Genomic DNA, 17,664 nt, shown 5'->3' on the forward strand with positions numbered 1-17,664 from the left:
AGAAATCCTAAAATTCTTTCTCACAATAACATAAAAATTGTGAGTACTTTTTGTAGGTAATTTCACAATGTCTAGAATAAGAATTCAGTCATTCAGGAGAACATGGCCGACCCTCCTCGGTCCTGGTATGTGCAAGCTGATCTTCCAGGGCTGTGGAGGGTAGAGAGGTGAGTCTGAAAGGGACCCCCTGGGGCCCCTGGTTTAAAGGGACAGATGAGACAGGTAACTGAATAGGTATAACGCGAGGTCGAGGGGGCTCACGCACCCTGCCAGATGGGGACTGACACAACGTGGGCTGAGGCAGCTCGCAGGGTCAAGCACATGGACTGTTTGAGTGAGACTGTCCTTAACCGGGTCACCTCAGGGCCCATTAATTTATCCCCATCTTGGTTTTCACAGAGCGTATCCCTGAAGATGCGGTGTCCTCTCGCCTCTCCTGCCTGCAGCCAGACCGCTCATTTGTCTTCCCTGTCTCTTTTCCATCTCCGACAGTGGCAGTATTGAGGTTCTCGCCCTCCTCCCAGAGCTGGTCTTACCCCTAACTTTCCAAATGCCCCTACCCACCTGGGAGCACTTTCCTCAGGCTCTTTACCCCCAAATGCTTACCTGGGCCCACTCCTGTCTCAGGAAGAGCACCAGGCTTGAAGTGTTGGCAGATGCCAGTGGGCTAACTCTCCTCCCATTTAGGAACGTGAGGGCGGACATTTTAGAGGGAAAGGTGCCAGGCGGGCATTGGCTGGTCAGTGCTCCTTCCCTAAGCCATTCCTGGGACATAGGTCAATCACTTGGCACTTATCCCAGGCCCCTGACAACTGTCCTTTCCCTTTTCATGTGGATAAACTAATTTTTTCCATGGACTCGTTCATGTAGCCTATGCACCTGCCCACTGGCTGGTTGGGGCTGTGGATGGAACTCCTGCTCCACTGGTCAATGCTAGCAGTTTGTGAGTAGGTCTCCAGTGTTCCTGGTGGGAAAGAAATGGCAGGCTCCGTCAGGAGATGTGGGCAGAAGGCACTGCTGAGGCCGGGCCAAGGCTTTCCAATTCTAGAGCTAAGAACAGACTGGTTTCCTTGGCAACAGAGATGAAGTCTGCTCATCTGCTCCTGGGGGTGGGCTTTGTGTGTCTGTGGAAAGCACAGGGACTCGGGGACAAGAAAGACGATCCTTTCGCTTTTTTTAAATTTTATTTTTATATATCAGTGCAACAACTCATTTCTGAAAACTCACCAGCTCTTACTGTATTATTAACAATATTAAAAACATCCAAGGCGGCACAGTGACATCAGTTATGTAATCTGCACATTGGGAGCCTGGATGTAGAATCTTCCTTTCCTTTCCACTTGCGTTGCCTCTGGCCCTTGGTGTATTTTACCAGACCTGCAACACCTGTTTTGATAACATGTTTTAAGATGTCAGTCAAATATATACTCACCCCTAGCACTCTTGAAGGCTTAATGAAAAGCCTTTCTTCCTTCCTAGCAGCCTGGCTGGGAGGAAATGAAAATCGGCACTTGACAAGCTGATGTTGGCTCGAGCCTGCACTTGTCAGATGGCATCCTCAGAACAGACTGTGGGAACCAAACCCTCATTTTTGATGCAAACCAGGAGACTCAAAGCTCATCCATTTGCTTTGCCCACCAGACCTGATTTCAAGGTGGCACGTCTGAGCAGTGGCTTGGAGTTTAATTCATGTACCGCCCTTCCCTTCCTATGCATTATTAAAACCTCCTTAAAAAGCGGCCTACAGATCAGATCGGATCACAGGGGAGCAACGTGCCACCAGTGATTTCAAGTCTCCTGCAAGGAGCAACATCTGCTGCTGGAAAAACTCCCCAAAAAAGATCCTGAAAAACCATGACCTATTGTATATCCAGTAAAGAAGGTCCTTGGGTCATGAGCTTATTAAAACAGCTAATTTGTTCAAAGGCATCTTATTTTATATGTGTCTATGTCAGTGCCCAGAATTCTTTTTTTTTTTTTTTTTAACAGAGACAGAGCAAGAGTCAGAGGGATAGATAGGGACAGACAGACAGGAACAGAGAGAGATGACAAGCATCAATCATTAGTTTTTCGTTGTGGCACCTTAGTTGTTCCTTGATTGCTTTCTCATATGTGCCTTGACCGGGGGCCTTCAGCAGACCGAGTAACCCCTTGCTGGAGCCAGCGACCTTGGGTCCAAGCTGGTGAACTTTGCTCTAACCAGATGAGCCCGTGCTCAAAGTGACAAGCTCGGGGTCTCGAACCTGGGTCCTCTGAATCCCAGTTTGATGCTCTAGCCACTGCGCCACTGCCCAGTCAGGGCAGTGCCCGGAATTCTTGAATGCTAGGTAATATAGATGGGAAATGGTCAGGGGGACTCACGTACCAAGAGTGACTGTGATGAGAGGGAATTAGCAGGTGAAGGGGACTCTGACATCTATGAACAGACAGATGGAGGCCAGAACCCAGTACCTTTTCATGAGACATTTCAGTGACTTTCCTCTGGTGAAGATCATGGCACTGTGACTCAAATTCAGCTCCTGCATGGCCCCTTCCTTCAGTAACCAGGGGTGAGCTGTGGCAATCTAAAACCCTCCACAACTTCCTCCGTTTCTCTGCCTTTCCAAAAGAAAGATACTGACTTCTCCAGGCAAATAGTGGGCTCCCTTTGAGGAGGCTGAGTTCTTTGTTCAGGGGTTAACTTCCCTGCTCCTGGACCGTGGCACTCTGCCTCTAGATGGGCCAGGGTCCTTCTGTCCATCCTCCCCTCCCACCTCCCGGAGGGCCATTTGAGCATGCTGTGTCCCACACGGACCAGGCAGAGGTACCACTGGAGCGGTTCAAATCACAGACTCACAAAGAGGGCCTCTGACCTGGGAGGAACTTCAGATGCTGCCTGGTCTGGCCCTGTATTTCACAAATGAGGAAACAGAAGCCCAGAGAGGTTAAGTGGCTTGCTGTTGGTCACAGGGCAAGTCAGCTGGAGATTCAGTTAGCTGACCTCTGGAGTCTGTCCAGGATTCTTTCCCCATGACGCTCCACTGGAAAGACCCTGTCGGGCCCTGATTTCTCTGTATGGTTTCTGGTTCAGACACCATAATTAGGGATCAGGAAAGCTTTCTGTCTTGTACATATAGGATCTTCATTGGTCCTGAGACAGATGGCATTAAAATGTTTCTCAACTGGAAAGAAATTAATTGAGGAATTCCTGGGAGCCTAGCCTTGTGCTCCTGTGTGGGACTGGACTTTTGTAGATGAGTTTTAGGAACTGGCTAAATCCAGTGCTGTTTTTGATTGGTTGGTAAAATGGTTTTGCAAACTATAAAGGTGCACAGGCCTCATATTACATATTTTTCTACTGCTTTTTAGTTATTTACAAAACGCTAACTTGTTCTACCTTCTACAAAGTCATGGCTAGATTTTCACCTGCTCCCTGTGCCACTTAATCCTCTGAACTCAATGAAAGGGGAGAGGAAGATTGAGAATACGGCCACAAACATCACCTCGGGGCATTGGGTCCAACAGAATATCAGCAGTTCCATTTTGTCTGTGGTGCCTTGGAAACGAAGGGTGGCAATACCTCTGCTGCTTGTTGAATGACAGGTTTGGTCGAGGAAAATTTAAGGTTGGATCTACTTCCTGTAATGGGCATCATTAAGGAAGATGTCTGGACTGTCTGATGTGACATGTGGGCTGGCCGTTTACCAGATGCTGCCTAATGCAGGCAGCGACCCAGGGGAATAGCAGAAAGCCAGCAGAGCTCAATGTACATCTCTCCAGGGGTCTACAAAGGGGTTTGCCTTTTCCCCAGAGGCCTGTCCACAACTCCAGCAAGAGATTGTATAAGCCCAGATGTCATTGGTCCTTCAGGAATGACTCCGTTAGAAGGGCCCTGAGGTGTCATCTCGTTGCACGTTGGTCTGAATCCTCTTCTTCAGTTCTTCCTGTGCCCTGCCTATTTTTCAGGCACGACTTCAGGGGCCGGGGATACAGTAATGAGCAAAATCAGACAAGACCCTTCCCCTTAGAACTTCCAGTCTAATTTTTGTTTTTACAATTTTGTGAAAGCCAGCAGATTTCACTCAGTAAGCTTTTCCCCAACCACTCTCAGCCTTTCCTGTTATTTCTCCTGACCGGCAGCCTTTTGCTCAGCCCCTCCACCCCCACCCCCCAGGAAGCAGCATCCTGAGGCTGTAGAAGTGTTCATAGTGGGAGCCTGTCATCCATGCTTGTCCTAGGCCAGCAGTTCTCAACCTGTGGGTCGCGACCCCGGCAGAGATTGAACGACCCCCGCCAGGGTCGCGACCCACAGGTTGAGAACCGCTGTCCTAGGCTGATGTTCCCACTTTCCTTCCTCCTCGGTGCCCCTAAGTGAGCCTCTAAGTGGCCCTTTCCCCCACTCCCAGGTGTCCAGGGTCCGCGATTACTAAAAGGTCAGGCAGCCTGTCTCCTCACAGTTTATATCCTATAGTGCTCTATGTTCTCTTCAGTTCCCTGACCCACCAACCCCTGATGTCTGCAACGCTCCAGGGAAAAATCTTTCTCATTAGGTCATACTGATGTAGATAGGATTAGCACATATCTGCTCAACTCTCCCAGCAGTGCTGGCCTTTAAGAAGAGGAGACATAGAAGCCAAATGGACCTCTAAGTGAGAAGTGGGGTGAGGGTGTGTGGGCCGCCTGGTGGGACGGAGGGCAGAGTGGGCCAGCCCCTACTCTGCTCCAGGGGCTTGGTTGGCCTTGCCGTTCAGGCCCACACACACTCAGGTCACTTTACTACTAACTGGCTTTTTCTTACAAGCGCTGTGTGAGCATACATGCGTGCACTATGTCCATGTCTTCCACTTGAAGTGCCTGAGCTGGTGCCATGCTCACACATCCCGTCCTCCAGCCCCCGGGGAGTCACACCGTTCTCCCACTTCTCCATTTACACAATCTGGGAGAAAAGGATGCCTCACATGTATTATTCAACGGCTGCAATTTGGGAAAAAAATAGGATTCATTTTCTTGATGGTATCTTTCGGTACAAATTGTAACAATTGCCTGTGGGACTCTTGAGAAATTATGAAGTGTTAATTAGCAGAAGCACTGTGTATTTAAAATATATGGCATACTTAAATAACTATTAAATTAAAGCTACTTTTCAGAGTTGAGAAACCATCTGGTCCAAAAATCTGAGGAGTTGAATTTGTTGCATATTTTAAGAAAAATGTTTAAATGCTTCTAGACATGGTAATTTTGTGTCACTTTTATTTCCTTAGATATGGGAACTGGGGCACAGAAGCAGGTAGTGACCTGGCTATGGTCACAACCTTGGCTACTCTAACTGATGTGCCTTCATCTCTCAGAGAGGTTTAATTTCCTCCTCATGCCCAGAGGGCATGTTTAGATTGTGAAAGGACTGTTTCTAGGACTGTGGTTTTCCTTAGAAGTCATGTATTTCAACCTTGTTGATCCCAATGACTTGCAACTCTCTTGGCCGAAAAGTGCAAAGCAAGCATTATAGCCGTTTTCTGCAGAGACCAGGAAGACAGAACCAGGAAACCCAGTCCCGTCTCTGACCGTGGAGTATCAGCGTCTTTCTTTGGACAAATCACAGACCCTCTTGGTTTCAGTTTCCTCATAGGTTTAATAAAGGGGTGAACTGTGTATCAGTCATGGTCCAAGAAGGAAAATAGGAACTCATTCAAGTATCCCAGTAGAGGTCATGTAGTGCAGGACATGTGCAGGGGTCGTGGAGGAGCTGAATGACGGCATGCAGAGGCAGCCCAGAAGCTAGCTCCAGTGGGAAGTCACTTCCACTTTGAGGCTGGAAGGAGAAGGGGTGGAGGTAATGTGATCCCAGCCCAGGGGCCAAGGTCACTGTGGGAGCGGGAATATGGTGGGCCTGTCTGACAGGAGCTTTGGCAGTGGAAGGGATGTCATTTGAGGCATACAGTGAGGGAGGAGATGCCTCATGTTCTTCCGTGGTTGGTCAGTGCCTCCTGTTGTCCCCAAGCCAGCAGGAAACCAGCGACATGGACCCTGCAGGGGTCATCAGGGAAGGCTAAGGAGTGGTGGGCTAAGGGCCGTTCAGGTTGCCTTTCAAGTTCTCTGTAGTCTTGACAATCAATGAAAGCGAGAAGTTCAATGTGTCCTTGAGGGTTTCCCAGGGGGAAATCCGGCCAACAAGGCCAGAGTGGTCTTTAATGAGACTCTCCTACTCCCACTGTCAGAAACAAACATTCCTAAGGTGCACTTACCTTTTTCTGCAGTGGGCTTGGCTCTGCGTGGGGAAGACAGATGAGCCTGCAGGGATGGTGTCTGTTGTTGAGGGAAGAGGAGATTTTACAAGGAAGGACAATGAGATAGAGGAGACAGGACAGAGGGCTTCCTGTGGGTGGAGGGCTAAACCCAAAGGCAAAGCGGTCAGAGGGCTTCACCATGACCAGAGGTGGCTACTGTCTGTGTAAGGATGCTTTTCACCATAAATAGTTCACAACAGGGCGGTGTCCATAGCAGGCTTTCCTAGAATGTTTAACATTTTTACACAAAGTGTCTTCAATCAATACCTGTCAGACTGAATTGGCTGAGACCCCCGCACCTAAGGTAATCCGTCCTGAAGGAGGGCAGTGGTATTAGCTTCACACTCAGTTAGCCCCAGGCAGACTTCTCACACAGGCAGGCACTTCAGCTGCAGTAGAATTTGAGGTGCTAATGGACCCTCTTCTCTGGCTTCAGGCTCTTTATCTGCAAAGTGAGGGGGTTGGGTGTGTTTTCAAGGCCTTCCCAGCTCTGCCTGGCGGGGCCGCCCAGACCCTGGCAGACAGGTGCAGAAGATGGCTCTTGAAGCCGCGCCAGGGAGAGAGTGTGTGCGGTATAGATGGGACACTTACACGGCCATGGACCCTGTGGTCCAGTCTGAGTGTGAGGCTTTGGCATCAAGGATGGACTTAAGTAACCAGAGGATCTTTGTAGTGACTCGAGGTCCTGCATTCTTGGACTGTGAGTGGGGAGTATCTAAACCACAGCAACATTTCTTCTAAATCCATTTTCTCAGCCACTGCTGCCCTCACACCCCACATAACTGCTCGTGTTTTAATACCTCTCAACACGAGGTATTAAAAACCCACTGGCTTCCTGGAAGGTCCCACCCTCTTGTTCTCTTCCCATCTCCCTTCCCTGTCAGTTCTGCATTATGAAGTCCCAAAAAGCCAATGCCGTGAGGAGGGCTCTTCTTGGAGAAGCTGGGAACACTCACGCACTCACCATTTCTGTCCTGACTCACAAACAGAAAGGAGTAATGGCAGAAAAAAGATGCCAGTTTGGTGACAAATGGGAGTCACTGAAGCTGAGAAGAGAGCACAAGTTAGACACTGGAGAATGGAAAGACCTTGGCCAGGGGATGAGGAGAGGTCTGGCCTGAGCCAGGCAACTGTGGAGTTGGGGGCTGGATGGGTGGAGAGTGTCTGCATCCCTGGGGTAGGCGTTTCACGTATCGGGAGAGCGGGATGGCACCTCAGTGCTACCCCGAGGAGCTTAAAAGCCAAGATGACTGTATCCTGTTGTCCAGAGAGAAATGGCATGGTGCCACGCCCGTCCCCGAGCCCACGGCGCACCCTGGAAATCAGTCCCCATGTTCTGTCTGAGTGCGGAGGAGGATGCCAGCGCTCCCAGGGCATCGCCAGCCAGCCATGGAGTCGGTACAGGATAGGCCTGTCCCCTTCTTGGCTATAGATGACAGGAAGGTGTGGGTGGCTTTTGTGAAGCACTTTACAGATTAACCATGTGTGTGGATGGATTGGAGGAGAGGTGTTGAAGAAAGAAATCGGTGGGTAAATGAAGGTAGTGAGTATTCAGGTCAAGGGATATCTGTATGTTCTGCCCATTCCTACATTGGACTTAGTGGACCAGCTTTAAATTTTTTTAAAATTTTTATTTATTGATTGATTTTTAGAGAGAGAGAAAGAAACATTGATTTATTTTTCTACTTATTTATGCATTCATTGGTTGATTCTTGTATGTGCCCTGACCAAGGATGAAGCCCACAACCTTGGACGATGCTCTGACCAACTGAACTACCCAGCCGGATTAAATTTTTTTTTTTTTTTTAAAGAGAAAGGAAGAATCAGAGAGAGGGAGAGATAGGGACAGACAGACAGGAATGAAGAGAGATGAGAAGCATCAATCATTAGTTTTTTGTTGCGACACCTTAGTTGTTCATTGATTGCTTTCTCATATGTGCCTTGCCCATGGGCCTTCAACAGACCAAGTAACCCCTTGCTCAAGCCAGCGACCTTGGGTGCAAGCTGGTGAGCTTTGCTCAAACCAAATGAGCCCGTGCTCAAAGTGACGAGCTCGGGGTCTCGAACCTGGGTCCTCCGCATTCCAGTCCAATGCTCTATCCACTGCGCCACCGCCTGGTCAGGCTAAAAATTTTTTTAAACTTGGATTCTTTTAGTGGGTAAAGCTCACCCACTCCCACCCTTATTCTGGGACACTTGTACCAGTGGCCTCTCCTCTCATCTCTACTCCCAGTCATGTAAGAGCCCAGGCTACGTTACAAGCACATCTTGTCTTCTCTTTGGACCAAGTGTTTTTCACTCCATTAAAACATTGGGGAAAAAATACTGATTTATAAGTCTCCTTCCTGTTTACTGAAATTAGGAAACTGGGATTCTGTCATTTTTCATTCTCCTAGGAATTTTTCTGAGCCAAGGATGAAGAAACCTTTTTTCCCTCTTTTTCCCCTCTTCTAAAAGGATGAGACCACTTCTTGGTTGACCCTGTTAGAGAGTGATGACTGGAGCAGTCAGAAGCCATTAGCATCGCCCGTGAGCTGCTGTTCAATTCATCAGCATCGACTGAATCCAGGGAGATGGGCAACCAGAGGTCAATGACTTGCATTCAGTCTATCCCACAGCTGAAAGCTGGGCTCCTCCATTGTCACAGGGGCCCAGCGTGGTGGCTGATTAGATCTACAATTTTCTCATCTTGTTCCAGGGGTTTCCTTTGTCACCATGGTGCTGCAGCTGAAAATATGCTTTAAAAATTCCTGCTACCATCAGCATCAGCATCACCTAGAACATTTTTTTGAGGGGCCACCATTCTGTTGGCAGCAAAATGTTACCAGGCATTAGACTGGACTCAGCAACTTGGTTACTCAAGTTCTGGCTAAGAAAGAATTCAGAGTTGAGACTCAAACTAGAAGAGAAAGTTTATTTAGAAAATCAGAGAGGTGCAGAGGCCCTTGAAGCTTAGGAAAGAGGGAGAGAGAGGGAGAGAGAGGGGGAGGAAGGGGGAGGGGGGGAGGGGGAGGGAGAGGAAGGGAAGAAGGGAGGAAGAAAAGAGAGAGAGAGAAAGATATCTGCCTTGGGAGACAGAGGAGGAAAGGCACAGGTGTGCTCCAGAAAAAGGGAGAGAGAGTGTGGGCTGGGTTTCTGTCTTAAGGGTATTTATCTGGAGGCCCGGTGGGGGGAGGACCTAGTAGAATTTTATCAGCTTTCCAGGTGTGCCCCCTCAGGGCTGTGTTCTCCACTGGTTGGTTGGCACTGGGAGGGTCATTAGTCAATGCAGCTGGTCCTGATGTCAGCCATGGTGTTGCTCCATCTGATTTTGCTGCTTCACTGGGCTTGGAGCTGAAACACAGCTGAGGCCTAGATGTCACCTCCAGGGGTTGATGCTTAAGGGAGTGGTCACCTAAGGGCTTGTAGTTTTGCCTGTTGCTAGGCACCTGGCCTATTGTTCCTATTCTGCTCCTGCCTACCTCACTATCTACTACAATTCAATCCACTACAGGCTCTGTGGGAACATCCCATACAACGTTCTTCTGAGACACCTGCCAGTGCTCACCCGTCTCAGCTGCCCGCTTGGTGTCCTGATTTACCCAGACTGCTGGAAACTGCCAAATAACACCAGAATTACTGTTGCCTCCTCTTTGACATTGTCTTCTGTGTTTGGCACAGATGAATCCATTTGATTGCAACAACCCATGGGGTTGCTCCCACTTTACTGATAAGGAAACTGAAGCGTGGGGTAGTTTAGTAATTCACAGGTCTCACAGCTAGTAGAGGGGAGCGGGATACCAGCCAGGCAGTCTGCACCAGAATTGGCACTTTTCTCCATAGGTAATAATGCTGCTGTAATTATGGAGGGTTCAAAAGGTAGAGAAGATGGCACCAGGGCCCTTTAGAGTACTTTCCTGGGAGGCTGTGCACACAGAAGGCCAAGGAGGAGTGCGAGCAGCTGTCCTGCCTCACAGTGCAGGGAGGCTGGGGGACTACCCCTCAGCGGTTATTTATTCCACCCCAAACCTTTGTCACTTAATACTGCATAGGCGCATTCTTCCATGAGACAGGTTGTTATGGCTAAATGCTTTGTCGGTGGGGGGAGGGTTGTTATCAAAGGAGATCTTTGGATGGATGTGTAGAAGGGCATATACACTTTTAGTCAGATCACGCCTTGGGCTAACACATTTCATTTATTTACCCACCAGTATATGAAACCTCATTTAATTTATTTTAAATCCCCTTGTTTTGAGAGGTGAGAAGTGGGATCACTCCTTGTATATACCCTTCATGATTTTGATTTGCAGTCCTTTGCCACCTTCATTTCCCTCGGACTGGAAATCTCATGCCTTTCTCTTGAATTCCAAACTTGACTGCCAAGAATGGTCAGTGTGGGGCAGCCGTGTTTGGCTTGCTCGCGGGGTTACTGCTGCAAGCCCTTTGCCTGATTGTTGCATGAGTGCGTAGCTGCATCATGGGTGTATGGCCTATCTATGTAAGGCTATGGGTGCTTGCGCTCAGGGGGATTGCGAATGTATGGATTGCCTGCCCGCCACTGTGAGGGGCCATTTTGCTGTTTGTTTGCCTGAGAGGCAGTTTCCCCTGCCTGTGTGCTTGCCCACTGTTGTGAGACTTTATTATACGGAATGGTCCAACCCTTTCCGGCTCCGCAGTTTTTCTACCGTCTGCCCAAATTCAGTGTGAACCTGTCTCGCCTCGGCCACCGGTATTACAATCAGAAGCCCTTCCCAAGGCACAAGCGTGTCAGATATAATGAATGGCCAGGTCAAGGGAGTCAGGGAATTAGTTGGAAAAACCTGCATCCCAGTCTAGGCATTTTCACTAGAGCTGCAATTAGTATTGTGACCAGCACTGGAAGCTCCAGATCACCTGCTCAGATGAAAAAACAAGCAAACAAAGAAAACCCCCCACCATTTAAACCTGCATATTAGTCAAAAATCTACCTGTGTCTTTAATCCAGAAATTCAGCAGCAACCATAGCCTGCCTAATTTTATTAAAGTCAGCTTTACAGATTCATTGAAATTCCCTTGAGAACACTTGCTGAGGCAGTCGGCCCAGAGGTAGCCTTGCTGGCAAGATGGAAGCCAGACTGTGATTTAAAAAATTCAATTGCAACTATGTCAATAGACCACACAAAGAATGATTTAATAATAGCACCTAACATTTATTGAGCCCTTATTATTTCATCAGGCCTGTGCCTTTGTGTAGTATTACTTCATAATCCTCTGAGGAGGTAGTTTCTCTTTCCATTGTACAGATGAAGAAACTGAGGTCTAGATAAATTAAGTAACTTTCCCAAGGTCACCCAGCTAAAAAGATACGGAGCTGGGATTCTACCCTGGGCTCTTAATGGTCTCCAGAGCCTGGATTCTTAGCCACAATAGTGTATTCTGGTGCCGACTCCCTGGGCCCTACTGTCCTGAGGTAGCTTTGGATTCCTGTTGAGTTATGTATCACCCCCAGCCCTGCCCTCCACAGTAGTTCTTAATTTTCCCTTTGCTTTCCTCTCATCTATTTACTCCCAACATTGGGACAATGTAGGGCAGGTCTGGATGGCAGATATGGGAGGGTTCCCGGAGAGACGGGATGGGAACCAGCAGTGGTTAAGCACTTACTACGTGCTAGTCCTTCTAGTGAACACCTCTAGCCATGGGAGTTTTCATCAACCCAGCAGATCAGAAATCCAGGTAATGAATCATCTTCACTTTCATCTCATCTTGTTGCCTTTTAAGCTCTGGCCTTCTCATCCTAGTCTGCTCTTGCCTTACAACACTGTGCTCCTGAGAGACCTTTTGGAAGCTGGGCATATCAGTCTGTCTTCCTCCACAGATTTCAGGACACTGTGCCTAAAAGAAACAAGATGGACAGCCTACAAACCTGTCTTCTGAGAAACCCTGAGTGAGGGAGTCATGGGGCTCTCCTAAAGCCTGTGGCTCCGGTCTCACCCCTTAGCATCCTGACCCAGAGGGTGACCTACTACCCTCCCTGTGCTGTGAAGGGAAGTCCCAAAGTTGGTAACTCTAACTTCTAAGTTGGGTTCTCATACTTCACTAATTCTAAGGTACACATTTTCCCCCACATGTCAACATCTCTGGAAATGGAATGTGTTCCTCAATTAATGACTTATAACTATACTCATCCGGGGTTCTCCTTTCTTAGTGTTGATGTGAGAAACATCCAAACCTGTAGAGAATTTTAAGGAGAGGATGCGAGGAAGATTGGACAAGATTCTGTGCTCTCTTGAGGGTTAAAACCCTTTTCAGGGGGTTATTACTTCTGGCATTTCAAATGTGTGTTAACCTAGATGCATAAGACCAATGGTCAGGGCAGGCTTAAAATCTTTCACTAAAGAAGTTGTCAGCCTGGGGCGTGACTACCCACCATGACCTGCCCAGTTAGGAATTTATGATCAGATCATCCTGTGACATCACTTTCCATAGAACCCCCCCCTTTTTTATCACACTAGTAATATTTAAAATAAGGCCAGGTGGTTCAATGGATAGAAAGTTGTCCCACTGGGCCAAAGTCATGAGTTTGATTCCTTGGTCAGGGCACATTTCAGAAGTAACCAATGAATGTTCAACTAAGTGGAACGAGTTGATTCTTCTCTCTCTCTTAAATCGATGGAAAAAAATTTTAAATGATGTATCAATCAATCAATGATGCCTTAGATTTAAGGTACAGTGATGCCAATGTTTACTTTTCACCTTATTATCATTCGATACTTGGGCTGACATCTCTCTGATTTCACTCTTGAGACCTTTGTCAGAAGTCTTCCTTTCGCACCTCCCCTGTCATTTCTTCAAGCTGTAGGTGCCCGGGAAGCAAGGTTGACTGAGTCTCCAGGATCTGATAGCCCTTGAATTATTACCATGATGTTTATCATGCATTCCCTTGTTTCTAAATTTTTTTCAAGAGTTTAATGGAATCTCAGGAAGTTATAAAGCAGAGGGTCATATTTTAATATTTGTGGGCTCACCAAAGTATTTATTTCCTTGAGTCTGATGTTAATAGACTAATTTCCCCACCATCTAGAAATCAGTTTGGTTGAACTTCAATAAGTTTTCTGTAAAAGAAGCACCTATTTTATAACCTGGATGTGGGATCCAACTGGTTTCCTTGGTAGTTGTCAAGGAAAGTGATCTTATGTGGACTGATTATTAAAGTAATTGCTATGGCTAGGTTAGGGCACAGATTGCCTGGAGGTATTAAAAGTCACCATTCATTATGTGTGGACCACATCTGATTTCCAGAGGCCATGTGGTTTCCTGGTCACTTTTTTGCTAGAAGCTATTTTCCCTGTAGGTTGTATCTGAGGATACTTGATTTCACATTATTTGAGAATAAAGGAAAAGAAAAACAATTAGAAGTGTCTTGAGGAAAAAAACTTCATAAGAAGATAAATGATCTGAAAGACTCAAAAGAAGCCTTTGCTTCTTATGATAATCTGCTTTAGGAACCAGAAGAAAAATGTCAGAAAACTATTTGATATCCTTAATATAGTTTAAAAAGACACAGCTTCTAAGAAGTAGAAGGTCAGCCATAGGAAAGAACAGACTAAGATGAAAAGGTCTGAAGTGAAAATGGAGATAAAATAAGGAAAGTATGCAAAAGAGAAAATGTTCAATATCATAATTAAAATCAGTGATGTTGAAAATAACATTGACAGTCAGAATGTAAGGAAAATGTATCAATAATAAAACTAATGAGAGGACCAGAAATAATATTGTATATCAACTGTAATTAAAAAATAAAAAACTAATGCGAGGAAAAATGGAAAAAAATTAGAGAATGGAGATTCAACATATGGATAATTGGTGATCCTGAAGAAGACACTGGAATGAGTGGAATGAAAAAAACAACTATAGAGTTAATAGAAGACTTACCTTGAACTAAAGAAAAGGTATGCATAGTTTTCAGGGTAGGATACTTGCTGTAACAGCAACTTTAATTGATGGGCTGCCTTCAGTGACACCTCGCCTCTTCCATTTGGTGTTTATTACATCCCAAGGGTTTCAAGCATTTCCACTGAAGCCTCTGCAGCCAGCAGGGAGGCAAAAAAGGAAAAAATGTGGAGAAAGCACCTGTGCTCTTAGTGACCTTGGCTACAAGTGATGCACATCACTTCTGCTGGCATTCCATTGGCTTACATTTCCTGTGGCCTTATCCAGATGGGAGGCGGGATGGGATACACGGACGCCCAGGAAGAACAGGAAGGGAGTTTGGTGAGCACATGGCATTGTCTCTGACACCTGGATATGCACACACACATAGGGAGGCATAGAGAGAGATGTTGAAATATATAGTTCTTTCTTTGGCATCTTCATGATAAAATCCAAACCAGGAGAGGTCATAGGGAAGATCATAGAGAGGAGTAGAAAGTAAAACAACATGCTTTCTGTCTTCTCCGTCTCGTTCCTGACACTCTGACGGTGTGAGCCTCACTTGTTAGGCTTTTGGAATGTCTTCACACAGATGTTCCAGAGGCCAGCTGGGTTCCCCATGTGAGTCTTTGGACGCCCCTGCCCTTTCATCTATTTTCTCCAGTTCCCACCTCTGGCCTTCCTGGCCTCCTGACTCACTTCCTCCCCCAAGTCAGCTAGTCCCAGGTCTCATTGGAGTTGTAAATTTTTAAAGCTTTCTTAGTCCAGAAAGAGGAGGGATGGCGTCACATCCTCCTCCAGACCTAGATGCAAGGTGTTCTTCCAGTTTTCTCTTGTGCTCAATTAGTGAGAAAAAATCCCCCAACAAAACCAATTTAAGAAAACCAGCAAAACAATTTTGACCTTAATGTGCTAAAAGAACATTTATTTCTACCTCTCTGGCTAGGGTATGGTTTATTCTATTAGACAGAAAAGACCACATGATTCAATAGCCGTTTCCAGGCTTTCTTGGCTGGGATAGGGATGGGGACAAGGGTAGTCCTGCCACTTGATTCAGTGTATTATAGTTCACTTTCCTACTGAAGGGTATAGGTTAACAAATCAGGCCAAAAAGCAGAATCAACTGTTTTGTTTTTGAACTTGAGCAAGGTGAAAATTGTCAGATTGTAGCTGCATTGGCTTTTGGTATTGTCTGCCTGAAGGCAAGAGGTAGATACGATGACCCCTTAAAAGTATCTGTGAGATTCTAGGACAGCCTCAGGTGTGGAACAGTGAATTAGAGGACATGTCAGTTCAATTAGACAACCTTTCTGATGAGCTTTTATCCACATAGTGTGCAAGTTGGGCTGACCTCACTGAAGGGACTATTTGAAGGTTAAGCCCAGCCATTCTGCTAGTTCAGCGTTGTCTTTGCATCACCAGGGCTCCTGAATCCCCTTTTCTTTCCCTTTCATCGAAGGCCTGAAGTCCGCATGGTTTTGTGATTGGTGGCAGAAACTCAATGCTGGAGCCTAAGGTTGAGATCTCCATGGAACCCATCATTCATGAGCCTCTATGAAGCACTGGTCCCCCATATTGCAATGATCTCTCTATGAACTCCCCCTGCCCCAACTCCATCATGGGCCTTTTTTTTTTTTTTTGTATTTTTCTGAAGCTGGAAACCGGGAGAGACAGTCAGACAGACTCCCGCATGCGCCTGACCGGGATCCACCCGGCACGCCCACCAGGGGCGATGCTCTGCCCACCAGGGGGCGATGCTCTGCCCCTCCGGGGCGTCGCTCTGCCACGACCAGAGCCACTCTAGTGCCTGGAGCAGAGACCACAGAGCCATCCCCAGAGCCCTGGCCATCTTTGCTCCAATGGAGCCTTGGCTGCGGGAGGGGAAGAGAGAGACAGAGAGGAAGGAGGGGGGTGGAGTGGAGAAGCAAATGGGCGCTTCTCCTATGTGCCCTGGCCGGGAATCGAACCTGGGTCCCCCGCACGCCAGGCTGATGCTCTACCGCTGAGCCAACCGGCCAGGGCCCATCATGGGCCTTTTGACAGCAGGGCTTTGTGAATTACATCTTTTGGTGTCCCTGTGCCAGAAATAAGACCCAGAATTATTGTTTAAGGTGCTGACTAAATCCTCGGAGCTTCTTCCAGGAATATGGTGCCCGGGCCCTGGGCTCTGGCCCTTTGTTGTTTTGCACTCCCCATCTGGCTCCCAGGCTCCTGGCATCTGCTCACCTTCATTTGGATGAGGGGAGGAAAGTGTGGGGAAGTAAAAGAACAAAACAGGTCCTGGAACCAGGTGGTGTCAAACCAGACACTGCTCTTCACCAGTTCTCTGACCCTGCTCAAGTCCCTCCATTTTCTGGAGCCTCAGTTTTCTCCCCTGAAAACCAGGCAGATGGGCCCTTCCTCCACTGCTGCGCTGATGAGAAGGGCCCAGCTCAGCACCAACCCCTGTTTGGGTTCAACAGCTCAGACATTATTCATTGATTGAATAATGTCTTCATTAAGGGTCTAAGGACCATCGCCCTCATAAATGTGGTTCCAAGGTGCCCAGTCTCCTGTTCTAAAGGACACTGAACATTTTTATTTATTTTCAGTTTCCTGCATTATATTGAACTTAACAGTTAATTATATATATTAACTGAAAATGAATGTGAGAGGGGGGTTTGAAATGAATGTGTTCAGTGCTTGTTGGAAATATATATAGTTTTCATCTTAACAGACTGTGGGACTATAGCAAGCAGGGTCCAACTCTCCTTCCTTTTGGGAATCTTCCTTGTGCCCAATTCTATAGTAGTTCTTACTCCCAGGCAACAGTAGATACTTGACACAACTGTGCTTGGCCAGCAAGGGGGAATGGAGCTGAGCGGTGCAATTCCCGGATAACAGAAGAATGGAAAAAATCGCCTACCAACCATCAGAGTTTGAGTCCTTTGCTAGAAGCTTTTAAAATTCACTGGACTTCCCTGGGAAAGTATGCGTCTGTGATGCTCAGAATTGAGTGCTTCTTAGGCCTACAGCAGCCAGGGGATTAAAGATTCTTCTAGCCAAGGGGGTTTCCAGAGATGGGGAGAGGGAGGCTTGATCATCTCTCTTATTCTTCCTTTCTTCTTTTAAACTTCTAAATGGTTACAGCAGTTAATACCTGATGTAGAACTTTGAAAAACTCAGCAGCCTGTGAAGAAGCTGATGATAAGCTCCACCCATAATCCCACCGCCCAGAGGTGCAGGCTTCCTCTTTATCTGAACAGACCAAGCAGGGTGTGGTCCAGTCCCTTACTCAACGTCTCCATTACTCCGCTAGTCACAGCAGCAAGGCAGAGACCAGCTCCTCCCTCACATCTGGAAGTGTCATTCAGGGATCGGTGAGTTTGGTCTCTGACTTTCAGAGTAAAGCTGGGAACGAATCCTGCGCTGCCCTTGGCTGGGGCTGACCCATGGGACTGGGGACCAGGGCTTTCAGAGGCTGGCACCGCCTCAGGGGTGGCGATGCCCAGGGCAGTGGGGGGAGCAGCTGGGA

At 47.3% G+C, this 17,664-nt stretch overlaps 1 protein-coding gene across 2 annotated transcripts in view; it reads left to right on the forward strand.

Moving 5' to 3' along the window:
• Positions 1-17,664, forward strand: part of ADD2 (adducin 2) — a 114,830-nt gene that overhangs the window by 40,109 nt on the left and 57,057 nt on the right. Inside the window, exon 1 of one of the 2 annotated variants that reach the window (XM_066378040.1) lies at positions 17,489-17,509. The exons of the other annotated variant lie outside the window; for it this stretch is intronic. The gene's annotated coding sequence lies outside the window, so the exon portion shown is untranslated. Of the gene's footprint in view, positions 1-17,488; positions 17,510-17,664 lie in introns of those variants that run through there. 2 annotated transcript variants of the gene reach the window in all.

Source organism: Saccopteryx leptura, chromosome 3 (assembly GCF_036850995.1).
Source record: "Saccopteryx leptura isolate mSacLep1 chromosome 3, mSacLep1_pri_phased_curated, whole genome shotgun sequence".
In the NCBI taxonomy this organism is placed as follows: domain Eukaryota; kingdom Metazoa; phylum Chordata; class Mammalia; order Chiroptera; family Emballonuridae; genus Saccopteryx; species Saccopteryx leptura.